Source organism: Temnothorax longispinosus, chromosome 2 (assembly GCF_030848805.1).
Source record: "Temnothorax longispinosus isolate EJ_2023e chromosome 2, Tlon_JGU_v1, whole genome shotgun sequence".
Classification (NCBI taxonomy): Eukaryota; Metazoa; Arthropoda; class Insecta; order Hymenoptera; family Formicidae; genus Temnothorax; species Temnothorax longispinosus.
In genome coordinates this window covers 11667273-11690455 of record NC_092359.1, presented here as the reverse complement: position 1 = coordinate 11690455, position 23183 = coordinate 11667273, and the positions used below count along the sequence as shown (strand labels likewise).

The 23183-nt window shown below is 41.0% G+C and overlaps 1 long non-coding RNA gene across 1 annotated transcript; it reads right to left on the bottom strand.

Annotated features, from left to right (window-relative positions):
- Nucleotides 1-2056: 2056 nt before the first annotated feature.
- Nucleotides 2057-3200, bottom strand: LOC139808180 (uncharacterized). Its single transcript, XR_011730796.1, has 2 exons — nucleotides 2754-3200; nucleotides 2057-2407 (listed from the first exon to the last, which is right to left on the bottom strand). It is a non-coding gene; the product is annotated as an uncharacterized lncRNA (long non-coding RNA).
- Between the last annotated feature and the right edge of the window lie 19983 nt (nucleotides 3201-23183).

The window sequence follows — 23183 nt, the reverse complement described above, 5'->3', positions numbered from 1 at the left end:
TCACTTATGGAAACAGGGAAATCGTTATTTTAATGAAGAGAAACGCATATAAATATTATCAAGTGTTATTTTAGTACTGAAGAACTGAATAATTTACTTTGTGTTTTCTATAGTTTTGGAGACAATGCAATACTTTTGACCGATATTGTATATTTTTTAATTTTTATAAATGTATAGTTGTGAAGAAAATTTAGTTTTGCCATTAATATTGAGATAAATTAACAAACGTTAAATATCACACACACACATATGCACGCAAGTATAACAAATGATGGTTAATATCGTTTTGCGATGTTTGTATATAGAACATTAAATAAGGCTTTTTTTATTAAAATATTTATCATGAGAGATATATATTATAAACACAAAATAATCAAAGAGTGATAATTATTAATTATAAACAATAGATAGTGGCTTGCAGTATTCTTTAAATCGCAATCTAACTTGGGATATTTAACGTCTCTCCTGCATAACGTGACGAACGTCCGAGATTACTTGATCAACGGCGATTCACCACCAACAGTTCCATGCATTCCCACACAAGCTACCCTCCCCGCCTTCTCCAGAAAAAAAACCCTCCTTAAAGAAAAGACTCTTAGAGAGGCGAGCTTACACCCTCTAATTTAATACGTGACGCGGCACGGCGCGGCGCGGCGTGCGAGCGCGTCCGGGTAAAAGTCTCTTAATAGAGAGGTCGACCTCTCGGAGGTACGAAAGTGGTGAGGCGCAATTAGCCCCACCAAGGGGGACTGCTGTCTGGACTCGATTAGCCCATGGCCAGGAGATTGGTCTGCCGCGGGACGACTGGGTGGTCCCGAGCGGGGTAATTTTCGGCTGCCGTCGACGTTCCCCTTCGGGGGAAAAATGGCCCCTCGAAATTGGCCCTGGACTTATCGTGTGTGCCGTCGCGTCGGTCCGCGAACCGCCATTTTTAGAATCTCCACCTTGCCCTCACCTCATCCCTCCTTTCGTCCCCACCTTCCCGTATTTCTGATCCTCGTCTCCCCGAGGCCGGAGAAGACGCAGACTCCCCCTCCCTCTCTCTTTCTCTCTCTCTCTCTCTCTCTCTCTCTCTCTCTCTCTCTCTCTCTCTCTCTCTCTCTCTCTCTCTCTCTACTAGAGAGAGAAGAGAGAGAGGCTTCCCAGTAATTCAATTTTGGGAAAAAAACGCAGTACACCGGTTATTACGCGCTGATGAAAACATTGGATCATCAGGAACGGTGTGAGAATGCGGTTTCAATCTTTTGGTTTTACCGTCGACTATCGGAGTCCGTGGACAAAATGAAATAATATATAATTTTATATTTTGATTGATTAAACACATGCTGGGCGTTGGAAAAATAGCGAATAATTACATAGAGGGGGGAGTTGATATATGAAAATTATTTTATCTATCTTTTTAAGAGATATTCCATAGTTTATTTATTCCGTATTTATTTTACATTGGAGTTATTGCATTTAAATTAAGATGGGATTGCGTGATACTTTTAAAGTCGCACCAATTAAGATCCGAGTTAATTAAGTCTAATCTAGTAATTCATTATCCTTTGCTTATCATTCTACCCAATGTAGACGGGAAAAAACAGATATATCAAGTTGAAGTTATAATTCTTAAGCGAACCGGACCCGAGAGACCGCACTCAGCCAGAGCGCGCGAAGGATGGACTCTCACTAGGGATCCTCTACAGAGGGATCGGACTAACCGTCGCCATTTTGTTTCAAAACCGGAAGTAGTATATTCAGCGGCAAAACTCAAACGTGTTTCAATGCAAATGTGTATATTTTATATAATTAGACATGACAGACGCGCGCTACGCGCGTGTTATTTAGCTTTAATTATACAATTCCTATTACATTATACTATTAACGAATTAATACACAAACTGTCAAAATAAGTAATGATAGATGTTTACGAAATAAGTGCAATAAAAAAGCAATCAGCATCGCGGAAAAATCTCAACAATGAAACCTTACATGACTTTTTTATGAGTAAATTATTCTTATACAATGAGAAAAATAAAATATTTCATATTTAAATACCGAAAATGTTGTACAGTAATTCTTACAGTTATAGTTTATTTACAAATAATAAAATATAAACAAATTCTTTCAGTGGTAATTGGTGCGCAAGAGTTCCTTTCGTAAAAAATATTTAATGATTCGTAAAAAATATATATTGATGACAAATTGTAATTTTACATGTATACAAGTTGTAATTTTTTATTCCGTTTATTGGCTGCAATAAGACTCTTTTTCAAAGCTATCCTAGATTTTTCCGATTTGTCATATAATTTTGTAATCTATTAAATCGTTGTTCAAGTGTTTCTTCGAAAGGCGTTTTTTTCCTTCAGTTCTTCAATACTTCCTTCAGTTTCCTGAATTTCTTCTGAATTGTTGTGAACATCACCTGCACATAAATTTTTTGAAATAGAAAACTGACACTTGGTCGCAGAAGAAAAATTAAATACTGGTTTCAAAAGAAGTCTTATTAAAAAGTAATAAATATACAGAGCAACGTTTCACGTGAAATAATGGGTGCGTTCAGCCGATACTCCGCTAGCCTAGCAATCGTGAGCAGTCGCTCGTTTTCACTCGTTTCCTCTCCTTTGACCCAATGGATTAAAAGGAGAGAAAACGAGCGACTGCTCACGATTGCTAGGCTAGCGGAGTATCGGCTGAACGCAGCCACTCATAGACGAGGCAAGGGCACCGTAAAGTTCCTTAACTAATTATCGTTTCGCTGGCGTACTAACCTACACGACTAACTTGTCCTCGTCCTTCTCCGATCGTTGACGCCAAAGGAGAACGCTGCATCGTAGGTTGACGACGACGACGACGACGACGACGACGACGACGACGACGACGACGACGACGACGACGACGACGATAACGATGACGACGGCGACGACGACAGGGTATACCGTGACGACGCGGTTTTCTGTTTACTCGCTCTCCTCTCCTCGTTTCGTTGCGATTTACGGTCACGCGCACGCGTGTGTGTATGGCTCTATCTCTCTTACTCGCTCGCTCTTTCTCTCTCTGTTTCCGGTTTTGAAACAAATTGTCGCCGACCAATAGAAAACGATACCCACTTAGTCCGATCCCTCTCTGGAGGATCCCTAACTCTCACAAAATGCACATACGAGGATACGCGCGCGCGCGGGTATAGGTACGTTTTACGTATACGACGGGAACTCTCCCACGGCGTACGACTGTCCGACACCGTTCCCGGAACGATTAGGCCGCGGAACAATGGTGCCCGCGGAACGCACGTGGGTCGTGACGCGCGACAAAACCGCAAAATGCGACCGTGATTAATCGGCCCTGGCCGCCCTCTTCGGCCGCGCAAGAACACGTCGTACCACGGGGAAACGCGCCGTGACTCTATTTTCTTCTCTCCGCCCCCCCCCCCCCTCATGCCACACGCTCGCGCAACCCTCCCGCGAGCCGCGCAGTGCGCACTTAATGCGCGAGCACTCGCCCGTTCCACGTCTCGTGGAAGCCGATGATAAATTTCCACGACAACGAGCGTTCGTTTGTACCTACACCTCCTCGCGCGTCTTACCTAGGTGCAGCAACCTCCGTCGCATTTTTCGCGACGCTCGTACGCTGGATGCAACACGGAAGGAACGTTCACTGTTGGAAAATTTTTGTAGTTTTGTTAAAAAAGGTCCTTGTTAAAATTTTTGTGTAAAATAATCAACACGTACATGTGTAGATTTAACATATGCCTGCTATGTTAATTGAATTTAACAAATTTAAAATGTAAAATTATTAAAGTAATTTAAAAAATATGTTAAAGTAACACGATTTGAACGTATTTATTAAATATGTTAAAATTTACAGAAAAAGAATGTTTATTTTACTCTATATATAACAGAAGTAGGAATAAAAATTTACAGAAAAGAGTGTTGATTTTATCTTACATACAATCTTAACTTCAACATAAAAGTTATGTTAATTGTACACGTAATTAACCTCAAATTACGATTAGAATTACATTTTCTTTCTGTTGAAATATTTTAACATAGTATCGGTGTTACCATTTAACATATCCATATTATGTTAAATTAACACAAAAATTTGAGTGGACCGTTTGGGACATGTGATTTATGTTATGTTTAACACTTTTTCAACAGTGTTCGAGACTTGTGACGCGAAGTTAGTGACACGATAATTATAATATACTTAGATGGATATTTTTTACGTACAGATATTTATCATGTCTCTTTAATTTTGACTTTAATGTGCAGAAATCGCGATTTTATTAATATTTAAAACGTAGATATGTTACAATGTGCGCTTGTTACTTTTATTAATATAATTAGTATATTATACATATAGGAACATATGTAATAAAATTCAGATATATCAGATCGATATATTAAATAATATAATAAATGAGCAAGATAGATTAAACAATTTTAATAATTAGAAATGTCGTAGTGAAATTTGTATTAAAAAATCTACGACTTAATTAAACTGAAAGAACGTGTACATATCGCGCGAACATTCCCGGGATCGATTAAGTGTTTGCGTGCTCGCGCGTAGCAAACAGAATGCGCTCGTGGAGAACGAGGGGTCCGATAAGGATACCATCGAGCGTGTACCGTCGCGACACAGCAAATGACCACCAGCCCCAGGACTAATATACCCGGGCCGAGGCGTCCATACCGTCGCGAACGCATACACGCATGATACACCGCGCGAACGAATCGAATTGGACGTTGTACACGAGATTACACGTGCAAGTCGCAAACTGTAAGTGTACTGGAGCGGTGATGAGGGAGGGGGAGGAAGAGGGGGCAAAAATACCAAGGCGCCGGAGGTGGTCGTCAGCCGTTTCGAAGCCGGGCGCGCTGCTCCGACGCCAATATTAATTAAACGATCCCATAAGCGCCTAACAAACTGGCCGTACGTTAGGCGGTTTATTGGGGTCCCCGAGCGGGGACGTTAAAATGTTCCAATCTTAATTAGGTAGGTGTTTACAGGAGGATAATTCCACGGGCCTTAAGCCGCTGCGCCGTTTCTACCGGGCGCGGGCCACCGGGCACGACTCGACGACGCGCGGGGGCCTCTCTTTCTCTCGCGACGACGGGTCTCGCGTCCTCCTCTCTTGCGGGTCCACTTCCCTCCGTTCCACTCCGATACGATATTACCGGTGTCCTTTGCCGCGCTGCGTTTCCTCGTGTTTGCTCTCTTCGGGGATGATCTTTCGATGTCCACCTCGCGTCTTTTCTCTCCTTCCCGCATCTCCTTCTCTGCCTCTCTCTTTCTCTCTCGCCCGCCTGCTTCTTCGAGGAGTGCCAGAAGTACACCTCGTGGGACGCGGAATACACCGATTATGGTGGTGTGGAGGAGGTCATTGAAATCTTTATGGTTTCTTTAGCTTCTCGGAATTTCGACGCCACCGATATACTCTGGTCTTGCGTAATTATCCACCAGAATTTCTTTTTTCTTGCTTGCCTTTCTCTATCTTCGGGCGAATCAGCGAGGGAGAAAGAGACGGGCGACGACAGCGGCGAGAGAGAAGCCGCGGCGATTCGACAGGGAGTAATTTTCCTTTACTGTACAGAACGATAAGATTTTTCGGCGAAGAGGACTTGCAAATTAAGCGGCAACACACGCGCTTTATATATACACATTTCTCTACGTCACAGTAATTGAGAGAGAAAATGTACAGCTGAAGATCTGATAATTCTGAAATACGGGACAGCCAGAAAATACAGATAAATGGATTTTACTCGATTGAATATCGTATAATACGAAGATCTCGTTTTAAGTCGTTATCAATATCAAGAAATAACACGATATTATTTTGAAAACATTTGTTAACAGTCTGATGTTCCAGCGAGAAAAACTTACTTTCGATACACAAGAATCTTGTATCCCGCTATGCAGCTATGCCACGTCGCAGCGCTGCGTAAACAGCAATTTGCGCTCGTTAGAGTATATAGCATTTAGGAGCACTTAGCGCTTCCTCCGGGCGACCTTCCGCGTTCTCCAGACAGATTAGACTAATTCTCGTACTAGGACGGTGCACCCGCTACTGCGGAAGTGCGAAGAATGATAGTGCGGTAGATAACGCACTATCATCAATCCTAGGGCATCGAAAGCCAAACCTTCGGCTCGTACACTGAGAAAAATAATTATTTTTTTCAAAAAAAATTTTGTTGATTTAATAAAACCGGAAGACTGTATGTTGCCAAGCAGACGATTTGATTGGCTTAACAAAATATTTGTACAAAATATTTTGTTCTTTTGTTCTTTTTGACTATTTTGTTTGTTGACTATATTGATTTGTTCTTTTTAACTAAATATTTTATACTATCAGTTATACATAATATAACATTAACTAAATATTTCTTTGAATAAATTTACTATTTTTAAAAACGTTAATGTTTTTGGTTCAACAAAATTATTTTATTGAGTTAACAAAATTGATCATTAACTTGAAAAAAATGATTTTGTATGATACCATTTTCAGAATTCAATTATTTCATTTTGTTTAAATAATAGACGTGTACTTAATTCAATAAAATAAATAATTGGATCAATAAATTAAAAAATCAACAAAATTGTTTTGTTGATTTAATAAAACCGGAAGATTGTATGTTGCCAAGCAAAATTGTTTTGTTGATTCAACAAAATTTTTCCCTCAGTGTAAAAACAGTATTATTATATTTTATTTGACGCATGTAAACATAATTGGAATTTTGTATGCGTATTATCTCAATAATACGTAAAATATAGTAAATTGCAAGATTAATACAAAATATTTGTATTCAATAAAAACACAGATTTCGCGATTATTACATTTTCTATATGTCGGAAATAGATTGTTTTATGATCGTGACGATCGTGGCGAATTGAAAAGCAAAAGTTCAAAGCTGATTTAACTTTCCGAGCACATCGAACTTTAATGCACAATAGCAGCCAAAGATACTTGCGAAATATGTGCGCTTTACGTAAAGCAAATGTGAATTAATTTGAACAAAAATATTTACCTTATTTCATAATTTCTGGACTTAAGAGAGTGACGATTTAAAATTGATATCAACTTCTTTTTAGTCAAATCCATATAAAAAGAGGGAGTTTAAAATAAATACTATATATATACTTTCTGGGCGTCATCAAGGTCTCCATAAATTGTTATTCAAGGCATACTGTGAGAGTTATCATTCCATTTGAGTCAAATAGTATTCTTAAACTAGGAACCTACGTTCTTTTCAATAGAAAGCTTTCATTATTTGTAATGCTAAAAATATATGAATACTGGTGAAACAGTAGTTTGTAAGTAAAGAAAATAAGAATATTAAATTACTTAATTTATGGTAATTAATACTAACGATTATTAATTCTAAAATTATTTCTGAAATAAACAATAAGTCAAAAAATGAGAAAGAGAGAGAGCTGTTCGTAATTTTGTAAAAATCATAGAACAAAAGATTTATTGGAATATTTATTTCAAAACAAATCAGATGTCCAGATTAGTGGACGTTCGATCAGTGTTTCACTAAAGCAAGACTAGCGGACAAATTCTTACTCCAAGATAACGACATTTTTCAATTCGCTCAAGGAGAGCCGCAGAGTGGCAAGGTATATAATATTATATACTTAATATTTGTAAAAATCCTAGCATTATGGATCGAGAATGTCACTTTATCAGCACGGCTCTTAAAAGATCGTTACACGAAGTACCGATCTTAAAGTTAGAGTTGTGCATAAGTGCACCTGCAGTTGCATAGTAGGCATAGTTTATGCGAATCGTGCGGCCGACGACGTTGAGTCTATCAAAGATATAGGTGCTTCGATATGCGTGGATTAATGCTTAACCATCTATAATTTTTCGCTTTTTCATTCTCCTCTCAAGCAATTACTTTATCAATGTTTATAAATTATAACGTGATATGAATTATATCGCAATATTTACAATTATGCATTTACAATTATATAATCTTGACATCAACAGCTCATCAGTAACATACATATAACTTATATTATAATATTTGCAATTATCAGACCAGTCGCTTACCTATCAGTTCGTTAAATTATACATTTTATCCAAATTAGTTCTTGCCCTACAACATTTAATCGTCATATTTGTTCTCATTTTATCTTTACAAGTTGTAACAAATTACGCAATGCAAAGATTTTAAACTTCACTTTTACTTTTTTAATTTACGTTCAGGTAGAGGAACGCGCGGATTCAAGTTGCTTGTACGCTTAATAGCCGCTCTCTTTCTCTCTCTTTCTCTAATAACCAAAAGATCGCTGCTAAACACGACTTAACGTTCTCTTAGCGAGTAGTAAACTGATACGACGCAACAGGTTCTACGAACGTTAAATGTGCTATCCGCATCCCGCGTATGTTACGCTAATTGGGCCCGACACGCCGCGCCGTACCCGGTGAGATTTTCCATTTTACTCGGCGGCTATATAGGGCCTCGGCCGGACCGGTCGAACACACCGCTTCATCCAGGAATCGTTAATTAGGGCCCTCAATATCCGTGAGGGTATCCGCGACTATATAAAAGTCGAGCGTAAGCCGTACGCTTTTTGTGACGAGATTGCGTCGCGCCTTTTGAATACCTGGGCCTCTTAACGTGGAGCGCCTTCGCGTAGATAATTAGCGAGATTTCAGAACAGCCATGAACCTGTCGAAAATGACATACGCGAAACCATCGGCGTCGAACTTATAGGGATTCGCCTTCTTAACAAAGTATCGTCGTGACTCCTTGCATAATTACATTACGACCAGTGTACATCTTTAGGACATCGCGCGCACTGAATGCGTGTGCCTCCGCATGTGCTGGAGAAATATGTCCTGAGACCTGTTTTGCCGAGTTTTTGGTTGCTGGTTGTTAATATAAAAATCGACTCTTGTTACTTTTGGAGCTCATTGTCTGTAAATTAATTATTATAGGATTTTCGGTAATGTTTTAATTCAGTCATGGATGCCTTTTAAAGATTCAGCATTAAATATCTTATTGCATATTTTGAAATAAGTTCCATTAAATATATTTTAAAGATTCAAATTCAAAAGTCAAGTTAAAATTCTATCAAAGTAAATTTTAATCAAACTCGACCGCGAAGAATAAGATTTTACTACATACTTTTATTAATGAAGTTTAAACTGTGAAAGAGCTCCTGACTGTTTTAATTGCTCAGAAACACTGTTTGAAAACCTGGGCCGAAAACTTTGTCCACTGTACGGTCTTTGAGACACCGCGCGAGATGCTCGTAAGGGGTGTTTAAAAAAGAAGCGATCCAAGAAGAGCGAGTCGAGTCGGCACGACGACGCGTCTCCGGCGCGTACGCGAGTCAGGACGATAAATACTTATCTTTATGCGCTGCACGTTGCGAGCGCGCACGACATTGTGGGCAATGGTCGTAAACCGACATGTTCGTGCCCCTCCCCTTCCGCGCCCTCGTGTCGCGCCTCCCTTGACCCTTCTCGTGTACCCGATGCCAGATTATACGCGCTGGACCGCGGACACCGACAACTTCATCCGCAGGGCGCCTCTGATTTATCCTTATTAATAAAACTTTAAAGTCCTGTTAACATGTGCCGGAATGGGAGGGAAGAAAGACGTGGTTGCCCGAGGGAATGCGTGACAGGGTGAGAAGGTGGGCGGACAGAATTCGTCATGACAGCAAAACTATTGCTGCACTCGATACCTATACTTAAATCAACATTGTAAGTCGTATGATATATAAAAGAGATTGCGAGATTAAAAAAAAAAGTCGCAAATGTGACATATCTCTTTTCCATACGTTTACTTCGCTTTAAGTTAATAGTTTGATTCGTATATTTGTTCTACGAAAAATTATGAGAATTTTACTATTGTTACAATGATCGTCAGTATATGACACTCTATTCTACGTATAGTATTACTGCTATAACAATCTCCTACTCGAGATTGTTATAGCAGTAATACGTAGTGTTGACGCCATACGTATCTTTCAAACGTGCTGAATAAGGTATAAATGCGAAAGGGAGTAACGCCGTAATTGCGAGACAATATCGATTCTTCGGGCCGCGCGGGCCCAAAGTTTCTCGATCCGGTCCGTAATACGACCACACATCGGCTCGCAGCGGGGTGCACAACGCAGCGCCGGGGGATGCGTCGCGGTGGGGGAAGCGCGGGTGAGTGAGCAGCACCTATCCACGAGATATCAGGCATTATTAAAAGTTAAAAGTATATAAACACCGCGAGGTAAAACGCGAGTTATGGCCCGGCTTGGCTGTGAATTAAGGAGGGGCGACGACGGAACGATGCGAGTACGAGATAAAGAGGGCTATCGAGCCCTCTAGGTTCCGTGCCTCCTCTTTTCTCTTCTTCCTTTTTTCTTCCATCTCTCCCTTTTCCCCCCTCGTCTTTCTCTCATATACCGTTCACGCGCTTTGGTCCCAGGGAAATTATGTCGTTTCTTCGCGCTCGGTTACTGCTCGTTCGACGGCTTAATCTCTTAGGGATCACACCCCAAGTGTATCTGTATTTTCGTAATTTGAGAAATGTAATCTATGTAAGAATAATAGAGAAATGTGGGCTAATAGACTTTTATTGATTACACTATTGATCTTATAGAAGTATTCTACAACTTTACATCCCTTTGTAATGCTTTTTCTGTTTTAATATTGTGCAACACAATATAGTATATTCCATTTAGTTGGGATAAAATTAAAGTATTTTTTAATTTTTATAATTATTATTAAGTTACTTATATATTAGAGAGAAGATAGGACAAATTTTTAATTTTTTTTGCGATATTTATGATGTAAATATCTGTATCGTACATTTTATTATTTATCACACAATGTAATTTTATTTTTTCATTCAAATCGTGCATGTCTTTTTAAACTTGTTCTAAATTTGACACGATCACCAAATGAATATAAATTAAAGTGCTTCTCTATGACGACTTTAAAGATATTGTATCGGAGATACGGAAAGATATGGTCCGGTATTATATATCAATCGCTACCATCATCATTTTCTTAGGGCAGGATGAATCGGTACATTGTGTAACGTTCACGTGACATTCGCTAACGCGAGTACGACCGACAGTATGGTCGACAGTAACGAGAGCATAGTGGGCATCCTTGCGTGGGGCATCCGAAAGATGTCGGGCCCTAATGAAGCCGTTTTGGTGAACGGGCTCACGGTCGTCCCCCCGCCGATGGCTGAGGGGGAAAGATCGATCCCTTATCGACAAGACTCGATCTGAGATCGGCGTTTAGCCTCACGATCGGCTATCGATCCTCGAGAGCTTCGCCTCGACGGAACTCGGACGTAATTCACGAGATCCCCGTCGTCTTTTCTCTCTCTTTTCTATCTCAGATCGTTCGATCGTCTTTCCGATTGAGACGCTCGTCGGAGTTGACTGTGCACCCCCGCGGATCGCACGCATGACGATCCACGAGCCCGATAGCGGCTCTCTCGTCATTAACCATTTACCAATCGCGATGTCTCCACGTCATGACGATGCGGGACGATAGTGGCGGACGATAACGGACATTGATACGAGAATAATTACAATGAGCACTTCCATATGAGACGGACGTGCGCGGACAATGCCGCGGAGCCCGATGACGATCCTTTCGATTTTTTAGTGTAGCTTTATATGGTCCCTTTGTGAGGCGGAGAACCCCTTTAATATATTGAAACATTTGCAAATGTAAACTTGGAAGATATGATATATTTTAGTATATTTTTAATAGTCTCATTTATCATAGCGCCAATAATATAATATTAGAAAGGTGTTTCTAATCATAGAAAATACAGTGATATATATTATAAGAAGTGATGCATTAGAACAGTTGAGCATTATCGAAAGTGTTTACTGCCTCGTAGAAGCTATCGCTCCACGTTCGATGTGTCGTGAACAGCAACGACTGTCCCAGCAAGCGACAGCTCAATCCCGCGGAATGCGATATTAATTAGCCTCCTTCATCCCGTTCCTTAAACGGTTGTTTTACGAGGGTCGACAGGGCGAGGGTGGGGCGCGCGCGGCATGTCCTGCACTTGTCCCGTCGTCTTCTCGCTCATGTCGCGCGTCCACCCACGACGGCCGCGATATGGATGTGAGCATTTAGTCCGACGGGACGCCGCGCAGGAAGGCCCTGAATCATCGCGCTCTTATGGAATGGCTGCGTCGCCATTACATACGCGGACAGTAACATAATGTAACATACGCACGCGCGCGCACATGGTCAACCACCACCCACGTGGCGGAACGATCTTCGCCGTAGCGTGGAACTCCGCGGAGACGAAACTCGATCGGGGAGCGATCGTAAATCTCACACGGCGGACTTATTACGACACGTTGTTAATTAATGAGCATCTGGCCAAAAACAGACATTGTCATCTTTGTGCCAAGTTTATTGAATGCACGCAACGTAATTTATTCTTTACTGCAAGAATAATTTTTTTATTCAACTCTTTCTTTTTATTATTCAATTTAATTATTGATACGTCAAAGAATTTGCTTAAATGTCTTACTATTTTATGAACTTTTATTTTATTGATAGATATTATACGCTCATGCGATTTTTTAATCGAGAATAAGATTTCTAAGAAAATATGTAGCATTTCTGTCGTGATGTTTCATTGTATTATTGTAATTCGAAATTAAGTACATAGCAAATCTCTATTGTTCTTTCCAATTGTAAAAAACTGGAATTAAATTCCACAGTTGATCGCGCCGTAAAACCGCTTGGAAATTCTCTTAGATCAAGGAAACTTTATCTAGATATAGTTTTAGGCCGGAGAAAACGAAAGCGGAAGAAGTTTGAAATAGCGAAAGGGTATTTGGCTGTAATTGGCGCTAATTAACTGCACACAGTGAACTCGATGATGTACGATATAATATACTAGTATTTGTGATATTTTTTTAAAGATTCGACGAGTGGATTATTTATAGCCATCAGGATCGATCGGGTCGAGTCTTGAAATCTCGGTATATTTATTGCGGAGTCCCAATGTACATACGATAGAGTCTATGTTTTAGAGATCAAGATGTTAGTCCGGCAACGAATCGTTGGCATGTTTTATTAATTACGAGAGTAGGAAATCATCGCGGGATTTAATCTTCGAGATGATTATCGTAGTTTGAAGAAATAAGAAGTAAACATAGGCTTCCACATCGCCCGTAGTTTACCTGTGAATATATGCAAAGATTATCTCTGATCGTGAAATCTTTATCTAATTCCAACAATAACTCTTATTTTTTTTATTTGTACTTGCAGTTGCGAAGTGCAGAGTAAAAGTCAGGAATATCTTATAGCCGCTGTGTAAAATCAGATTCCGGAGGTATCAAACATTTGTTAATTATTAACAATTGATAAATGAATATATCTATATCTTAGAGGATCGTATCTCTAGTTTTTGTCAAAATGGAATTAAAACACTTTTCAATATAACAGGCACTTAAATTATATAATGGTAAAGCGTCTTATGTCTATTTTTACTAGTTGTTAAAATACAATGTTTAGAAAAAGTCATATTAAAAATTTTTATATAGTGTCTAATTTTTAAACTATATAGGTACAGCGTGTTATTGGCAGTTGCGCCATTAAACATGTGAGTTAAGATACTTTATTAAAAACTTAATAAATCAAGTTACTACTTTCATTTTATACCTAAAATAATATATCATTTCCTTATTTAAAACTTTAAACCTTATTTCCTGGAAATGTTAAAAAACGGACGTACAATCATTTATCCTTTATCTCTAAGGTACAGATATATATTTATATACCATAAAAAAAGAAATTATATGTAATCATAATATATTACTATTCTTTTCGATAATCCTAGGGTTAAAAGTGGATGCAATCTGAATATTTCCTTTCTTGTTCTATCGTTCTTGTGTACATCTACAGATGTGCACGCATAATCGAACACAATGACGTATCGTCGATGCGTGCTAAGTGAGCGGTTAGTTAGCTGCGGCAATTAGCATCAGTGTCGCCGGTCGACGATTGCTGTTGCTCCTGTCGTAGTTGCTGTCGCCATCGCTGACGCTTCTCAATTGAGCGTGCGGGATACGCTCGACTGCCCGGAAAAACGACTTTAGAGACTGTTAAATTGCGCGTCAATAACCGATCTCTTAGCATTGTATACACCGAGGTTGCACCGTGACTGAATCGCCAAACCGAGTAAAAGTTCGATAAAGTTATTTCTCGTTATTCTGTGAATGAATCAATAACAGTTTCATCGTCAGCCGAGATTCTTGATCGTCCAGATGAAAGCTCGCGTTTAGGCAAACATTTAGTTAAAATTGTATAAAAGACAAAAATGTTTACAGTTAAAAATTACATATAAGTGTAAGCTATACACATATGTTATAAGCAAAGAGAACATGTATGTTTTTCTATTGAGATAATTTAGCTATAACTTTATAAAAACTGTGGTATATCTTTATAATCATGAGTGATTGCACATCAGAATATACTTTCTGATTCCATCTGCGTTTAACTCCATCGAATTAACTTTCAGCAGATTCGGCGCATCCTATTAGCATGCAAATTACGATTCGTCGTTCGTAAATTTTGCTCCGCCGCGATTCCAATACTGGTAAATTCATTTGCGTTCACGCCCCCATCACGCTGCTCGCCCTTCGTCAGACGCGAAACGATTCGAAACCCGAGGGGCTAGGAAGAATCTCGTGGGGAGAATGGACCAGCCGGGTCCGCCGGTGAGGCCGGAACGGAGGCGAGGAAAAAATCCCTTGTGGTCGCAAAACAAAATGTCACGTAATTATCGCAGTAGGTGTTCCATCGCGGCTCCCCTCGTCCTTCCATCCCCTCTCTCTCTCTCTCTCTCTCTCTCTCTCTCTCTCTCTCTTTCTCTCTCTCTCCGTGCTCCCCGCTTACGGACAAACCTTTCGTAAGACTCGGCACGGAGCAAAAAGCGCAGCGAAAAACCACCGGGAGGATCGTAAAACGGGCCCGTTTATGAGCACCAACGCGTCCGAGAGGAGAGAGGGCGTTTCCACCGGCTGCTATAATAAACATTCCTTATCGGCCGGCTAGAGGCGTAGAGGAAGCACCTGCGGTTTCTCGATGCGGTGGTTTTCTCATCGATACTGTCGCTCTGTTCCCTCGTTGTGGAATACTACCTGAGATTTCATGGTCAATTATAAATGACATAAACAGAACAAATTATTCTTAATTTTGGCATTTAAAAAATTTCTTTTGATGTCAAAAGTATTAGGTTAATTAGAATTGATGATATTATCCCTTAAATTTAATGCTGAAGGTGAGAATAAAAGATTATTGACACATTTCTGATCTATCTTGACAACATAAGTCATTTTTTTTAATAATTAAAAAGATTGTGGATGCATAAGGCTAATTTATCAGATTAATTGTCGAAGATATTTTGAGATACGTGCTTACGTCGCGTGCGCATTGCTGCGAGAGCGGATGGAAATAAAGAAAAAAACAACGAGAGAGGAACAGCAGGAGTAAAATTAAGAAAGAAAAAGAACGGCTTAGAAGGAGAAGGGAAAGAAAGGTGAACGAGGAAAGAGCGAAAGGAGACCGGATGGCGGGCTCTAACGTTCGGACACCGTTAAATTATCGTTATTGATTCGTAATTATCGGGAAATAACTCAATAAAGGGCCTGTGGATTATGGTGCGGGCCATCAATAAAATATCAATTTCGATAATGGCCGCCGGGGCCGGAGGATCACGCGAGACCGAGCGAGAAGGGCGAGGGGGAAGGAGAGAGGGACCGTAGGGCGATTTTGACGCCTCTCTTTCGCGGCGGCCTTGCCGCGTAATTACGAGCCTCGCGGAACACGGCGCGGCGGTGGGTCCGACCGGGGCCCTTAAGCTTTGCCCTGTCTCTCGCTTCTTCTTCTCACCTTCCTTCTCCTCTTCTTCCGCTATCGTCTTCTTGCTTCTCGTGCATCTCACATCTGTGCGCTTCTCCTGTTATCAATACGTATAGACGCATTGTCGCGCATTTAGTCGACTTTTTCAGCGAAGTGATACAAAAGTTATATTAAAGAAAACTAGCATTTAGCACTTAGTAATTAAATATGTCGGAATTGTTATCGATTATTGTATCTTACTATATTCCACTTTTTCTTAATTTTTTAAATTATTAATTGAAGATATACTTACAAATTTCACGGATATTGCATTTGAGTATGATGTGTTACAATTAAAACATATGATATTCTTATAAATTAATTTTTTTAATGCTCGTGTAATTTGTATTAATATGTAATTCTTTATGGCTTAAAATTGTAAGATTTTAAAATAATTTATTAAATACAATTTGCATATTTCTAATTTATAAAATTTTGATTAAAAAATTGAGAATTTAAGCAAAGCAGGAAAATAGCTAAATAAAAATACAATACAGATACAGATATATGTATTTATATAAATAGATAATATTCGATTTTTTTGTAAATCTTATTATAAACAGCTCTGTAGAAAATAGTTACCTATATTCTAGTCCGACCAATCATCTGCGGTCTTAGTGTCGTCTCCTTTTTCCGAATATAGGATTCGGAGGATTATTTTGTGATTATCTCTATGGTGATGAGCCACACAGTTTCTGTATGGAAATCGTCGTCACACAAGCTTCGATTTCGTTCAAGCGAATTATTTGTGTATAGGGAGTGATCGGTCGATCTTGTTTAGGGCTAAAAGGGTCGATTATCCTTTAACATTCTTCCATAAACGCAATGGGCGAGTAGTTCGCATTGAGATCTGTTTCTGAAAGCATATCCAAATCCTTTTTCTTGTCCCGATAATCTCTTAACTGTATATCTGTTGAGAGACTGCCAGTATTTACGTGCTATTCAGAAGAAAATCTGCTCCAAAATCTACATCGCAATGTACCTCCACGTAGTGCTTCGTATTCGTGATGTTAAGAAGTGAAGTTAATGATTACAAACCACTGCCCTAGGAGAAATGAAGTTAATAATGATAAATCAATAACATATAGCAAAAGCACGATTATACACGTTGCTCGTTATACATATCGATACATCTAATTGCGTGCGTTCAGTCCGCAGAACGACTACGAGTCTCTCCGTAGAAATGATGCTGCGAAACGCAGCCGCTCATTAGGGATAAACGTCGAGGCGCGCGTAAAAGTGATAACAATAATTGCGAACAGATTTGCCGTTTTGCCCGTTACTTATCTTCGCTTTCTGCTACACTTGTTTATCTGATAGTATCGAAATGCCTCGCGATTCAAGGCCGCCGAGGCTGCAGGCAACTCGTGGTGTAATGGACTTTAGGACTTATAAAATGGTATCCTATTTTATACGCGAAGCAACGTCTAAATTATTGACTCTGTATTTCCGGGCAAATCGACGGTAAATTGCTTTCTTAAAATTCGTCTCGCTTTCCGTTCGAGCGATCGAAGGGCATCCCTGTAACAAAAATCTCAGACACCAAGGGCGTTAGCCCGCGTATATAAATTATGGACATAATCTCTGGCCTAAAGCGTAAAGAGAAAGAGCGAGAGAGAAATATGCAGAGAGAAAAAGAAAGAGAGAGAGAGAGAGGGGGGGAATGATAGAGGAGCAAGGAGTCAGCAACGGCGATATGGGTGTTCCTACGAACCAATGGCTTCCTGGAGAGAGTTGCTACTCATGCCGCGTAATGCAGCCGTGCGCCGTAATTTTTCGTTGCCCGCGCGACGCTGAATCCCCGCGTCTTCTAATGCACGACAGTTGCAGCATGCCACCTGTTGGAACGCTCGCCGACGACGGAACCGTTCGTCGATATGGCTAAGTATTATCACGACTTGCAATCTGTCGAAACGTAGGAGATTTCTGACAGAAAACGTGTCGACTAATATGTGCCATAAAATATTGTGCTGATCGTGATTTGTATACATTGTATGCGATTAGATACGTTATTAATTCTGTAAGGACGAGTTTATGTATGGATTTTTGAAAATTGTCGGCAATAACGCGATTGTTATTAGTGGAACTATAAAACAGAAGAATTACACAATAGGCCGACAGAAGTGACAATGAAGGACTACGGCCGAAGTTACTGATCCGCGCAGCGTATGCTAATTCACCAGCAATCGGTTCTCTTCTTCTTTTTCGATGGACGTCGACGCAAGAATGAATCGAGTCCTCGAATGACCAGGTGGTCCGTTCCTCGTACACGCAATTGACTACATCCGATTTCTTTGCCTGCAGGTCGATTCCATTCGAAAGTCTTTCGAAAATCGTTAAGTCTAGTGAAGATTGAAATGTCTTACGTAATTTTCTCACGTACGTCAATGGCGATTTATATTAACGCGTTAATTGATAAGTGAACATGGATCGTTTTCATTAAAATTTCATAAATATATTTAAAAACGTTTTGATAAGAGATTTTAAAATCAGAATTATAGTAGTAATAATTATGTTATTTCAAGTTTTAAATGATAATTGGTGATAACCAAGAGAATTCAGTTCTCGCGTAATCACGCATTTTCTCGAGTTGAATCGCTTGAAAATATACAACACCGTTGTTCTCGCGTTGACCGATCGCCGAGTCCGACGGCGCTCAAAAAGGCGCGCACCGATAAAGCAAATACTACGATGCGGAGCGAATCGATAATCCTCGAAGAGAGAAACGGCGAACTCGAAAATCGCGCAGAAAAAGTCGGATATCGACGAATCACTGTGTGGCCCACCATCGGCGGCGGTAACCGCCGTCTTTGTTTTGACGCCTCCGATAGATTCTGCTCGACTGAACGCGAGACATTTCCAATATCGTAAAACCATTAATTATCATCCTGGTCCTGGTGTCGGTGTATCGGATCCGTCGGATCCTTCCGCGCCCCCCTCTTCCCTTCCCCGGCTACTTAGGTGGCCGACGGCGCCTGGGTGATGTATTTCGGTGTTTTTGTCCGACATTAATAACGATGTTGCTCCACTCTCTTCGGCGTTTCTCAAATAAAAGGACACCACAGTTTCCACCACAGGTATAATGTATATATAGCTATATGTATCTTTGACAGCCCGTTCCTCCTTCTCCCTCCTTCACTTCGCGGGCACTTGATGCGGGGTCCGGTGACCGTTATAATTTCGGGGAGAGACTAATTTCCGAAGCCGAAGTCGCGCGAAAATCAATCCCGAGTCACTCATTACGTGTAATAGCCGCCGCGAGCCGGAGGGGCTCGCTAATAAAATCATGTCGAACGATGTAATTTCTAAAAGACATAATTCGTTGGCTAATAAAAGTCGGTAATTACGCTATCAAAGGAAGGTAACGGTGAGACTTTGGATCGGCGCTGTCGATTATATGGCAAGTCTCAACGAGAGTCTGGGTATAATTTCGGGGAGATAAATTCAATTTTTAATAATGTACATCTCAATGAAAATACACGATTATTTCCTCTTATGGGTCTTACGTGATAATCCTTAAAAAAAAGACATCAAGTTTTTATTGTCTTAAGATACATGCAATATAATAAACAACTTTTCATCATTATTATATATATATTTACGCTTTATGTTATCAATGATAATGAATAGAGGATTATTTTTGTAAAATTGAACTTGCAGAAATCGATATCACAATTTCAATCTCATTGTCAGCTCGCGTCTTGCATTGCCGTATTCGGTCTGAAAATCGACCGCGAGACCTGGACAAGTGTCGCGGCAGTGCAGCTGCGAGAAAGAGGTGATCAGAAAAAGACGGATCGGTCGAGCGGAGAACGTAGCAGAACGCTGTGTGTGTTTTTCGAATTAAAGGGAGGCCAATTGTTGATTTTCCCGGGCGGTACCTCAGTGATTCGTCACGCCACTCACGGCGTCATCTACGCTTCTCGATCTTACGAAAGAGAACACGGCCACTGGACACGTATTACGCGCTTCGATCCTCTTCTTCCTCGCCTTCTTCCCCCGTCTTCCTTGTCGCGCCGCGCGTTCACCGTTGATATCCACGCCGTCGTCGCGTCGCGACTCTCCGTCTCTATCCCCGGAGAATTAAGTCATTCATCGTGCGCCGAGCCAGAAAAAAGTAATGAAGCTCTCGTAGGATCCACGAACGTGTATCGCCCCCGGGACCCGTGGCGAACGCGATACGTAAATCTACCCGGTGGTACTCTGAGGGGGGGGATTATCCACGGAATCGCGTCCAGGGTGGTCCCCGGTGTGCTCTCCGAGTTCTTCAATGACTTACTTACTTACTTGCTACGACCGTCACGGATGAAAGAGCGAGGATAGCGTTGGATTTCTTGCGCGTTGAGATTGTCACCTCTTTAGAACTATCTCGCGAAACGCACGAATACTATGTTCTTCTCACGTCAGACTGACTAGTCTTAGCGTCCACAGCTGATTAGAAAATATTAGTAGCCCCTTTCATCTATAAACTGTTTTAACTTTTCTCGGCGAGTATCGATATTAGTCATTCTATATTTTTTATCAGCCAGATATTTAATATTATGCACTAACTCATGAATAAAAATTGAGTAAATTAAAAATAAATTAAAAATAGAAGAAACGCGCAAGTATAAAAATGCAATTTACTTCTTACAAAATCGTATCGAAATTATTTTTAAATGTTAGAGCGATTATTCAAGATCATAGATTAAGGATACTTTGCTCTGAGCTCTGCTGGGATCTTTGCTCGAAAATAATTCTGATGTCGAACGTCATGTGAGGCAATTGAGAACGAGAACATCGGCAGCAATTTAAAAAAAAAGAAAAAAGAGAAAGAGAGAGAAAGAAAAGAACTTTATTCGAAAGTTTTAGGAATGAAAAGGCCGAAGGACTCGAAAGGAATCCGGGTGTCGATCGACACGTCGGTACACGCTGGTTCCAGACAACGGCCAATCCGCGATTTCGTTCCCACAGTCGTCGGAGACGCGGATTCCGCTGGAAATTCTCTTTACTGGTTCCGCGGAGGACGGTCGGAGGAGAAACGGATCGAGGAAGCGAAACGAGACGAAAGGGAGGCCAGGACGGGGTAAGAGAGGTGCGCCTCCGTCGGAACCTTATAACATGCCAAAACGCCGATAATTCGACGGTGTGGTCCTCGAATGTCAGCCGATATCCTTTCCCACGAATGGCCACGACGACGAGCTCCAGGTCCCGCCAAAAGGGATTCCAGCCATTCCTATATCCCGGCGACGACGACGTGGATGACAATGACGAACAGGATGGACCATCTTCGGCTCGTGCGATCGCAAAAACGATAAATTAGTTGATTTACGTGTGCGCGATTTTCTTATCGGGAATAATTTAAAGGTCGAAAAACTATGAACCGTAATAAAGCTGGTGATTTGGTTCGAAGGCCTCTATATACCAATGTCCAAGCTTGAACATTAAAATCTTCTAAGAATCAAAATTATACAATTATTACTTTAATATATAATAGTATAATAGTGTTACGGCAATAGGTACATATTTATAAAATTATGTGACAAAATTCGAATAAAATTTCTAATAGGTATTGCAATTATGCATTCTAATATATGGAGCTTTGAAGACTGATAAAGATACCTTCAAAGACCAATATTCGTTTCGGCATAAAAGACTTTCTGAATTTCGTCAGGTATTGTTTTTGATTTCTTTTTTTTCCAATGCCCATTTCCTTGGGATTTCTCTGAGTACATTGTATATGAAATGCTGCTATTTTAAGTTGTTCATTATTCAACATAGCATACATCTAATACATATTTAAATGACGGCACTAATATTACAAATTAATTTAAAAGAAATGAAAAGAAGAGGAGTAAGATGACGATTCTTTAAGTCCTCACAGGCAATAATGATCCATCGTGAGGAATCCTCTATACATATCAGCGCCCGCATCCGACTTACGTTACGAGAATACGAAATGTGCAGCACGGGAATGACAATCGAGTGCCTCCGCTCCGCGTGTGCGGAGTGGGCTCGTGAAGAGGAGCCCATCAAGGATGCCATGCGCGTGTGTTCGTGCACGACACGCCGCGTGTCGTTCCGCCCGCCTGGCTGCCCCGATTTTATCGTCCCGGGGGCTCTTATAACCTCTAAATGTTTTCGTCGCCTCTATCAGATCGCGGCGCCGGGGACAGGGATCGCTCTTTTCTTCGCCGGCAAGGGAGCCATGCGAAAGATTCAAATGACGATAGAGCGAGCAGCGAAAGGAGCGCTGGTAAAAAGTGTCGATGACACGACGGCGCACTTTATTTCCAATTAGTTTGAGCTACCATCGTATTTTACAAGGGGGTGAATCAATAAATTAAGCAGAATTCGGTCTTACCAGCGGTGGAACGCGGCTACTTTTACGAATAAAATATTTTTATATTTATAATTTTATACGGAAGTTACATGTATTTAATTTGGTGTCGGTTCTTTTTTACAATCAGACTACTGAAGCTCGAATAATTCTTGAGTTATAAAAGAATTAGAAAGGAAGTCTCTAGGTACAAAGAATGATGATATGTCAGTTTTTTTTAAATTTAAATGGATTTCTGCCGCGTGCGTTTATATATCGATATGGAATTTTGCGAATCGCGAGAAGGACTCTCGAGGAACGAAATTGGCACGCGCTACTTTCCGCCCTCGCGAGTTCGCCAGGATTCAAAAGAGAAACCCGCGGAGGGATCTCTCTTAACGACATGTCGTATTTATCCGCGACTCTCTCCGCCTCCCAGACATCCGTTCCATTAAGTCGACGCATCTCCAAGCGCCTCGGCGGGATCGCCGGGATCCAGGATCGCATTCCCCGAGCTGAAACGAACCGCACGCGTGACGGTATGCGTAATAATAGTAAAACTGAATGAATCCACCTCGGTCGCCCTCCAGGACGCGCTCGTGCTTTTCGAGAATGCGAGGATGGTGGTCATGGAAGAGGAGGCGTAGGGAAAGAGAGAGAGAGAGAGAGAGTTGGCTGCCGCTCAACATCGAGCTGGCCCGGGGTAAAAACCCGAACTCGCGAGGGCGGCGAAGGGAAGGGCTGGAGAGGCTGCTGGTGTCCGTTGGTCGAGGTGGGGGACCGAGGGGGTGGGTGGGTCAGGTAAGATCAAAGGGACCGCCGTGAGAAGTGGCCCGGCTGCCCGAGATTCTTGTCTGCTGGGACGCTGGTACTCTCTCTCTCTCTCTCTCTCTTTCTCTCTCCCCTGTCTTTTCCTCTCTTTCTCGTGGCAAGAATTTGTTTTACTATCATATAGTATACTTATCCTCTTAGGTTGCATCGTTGAGTGCGGATCTTAAT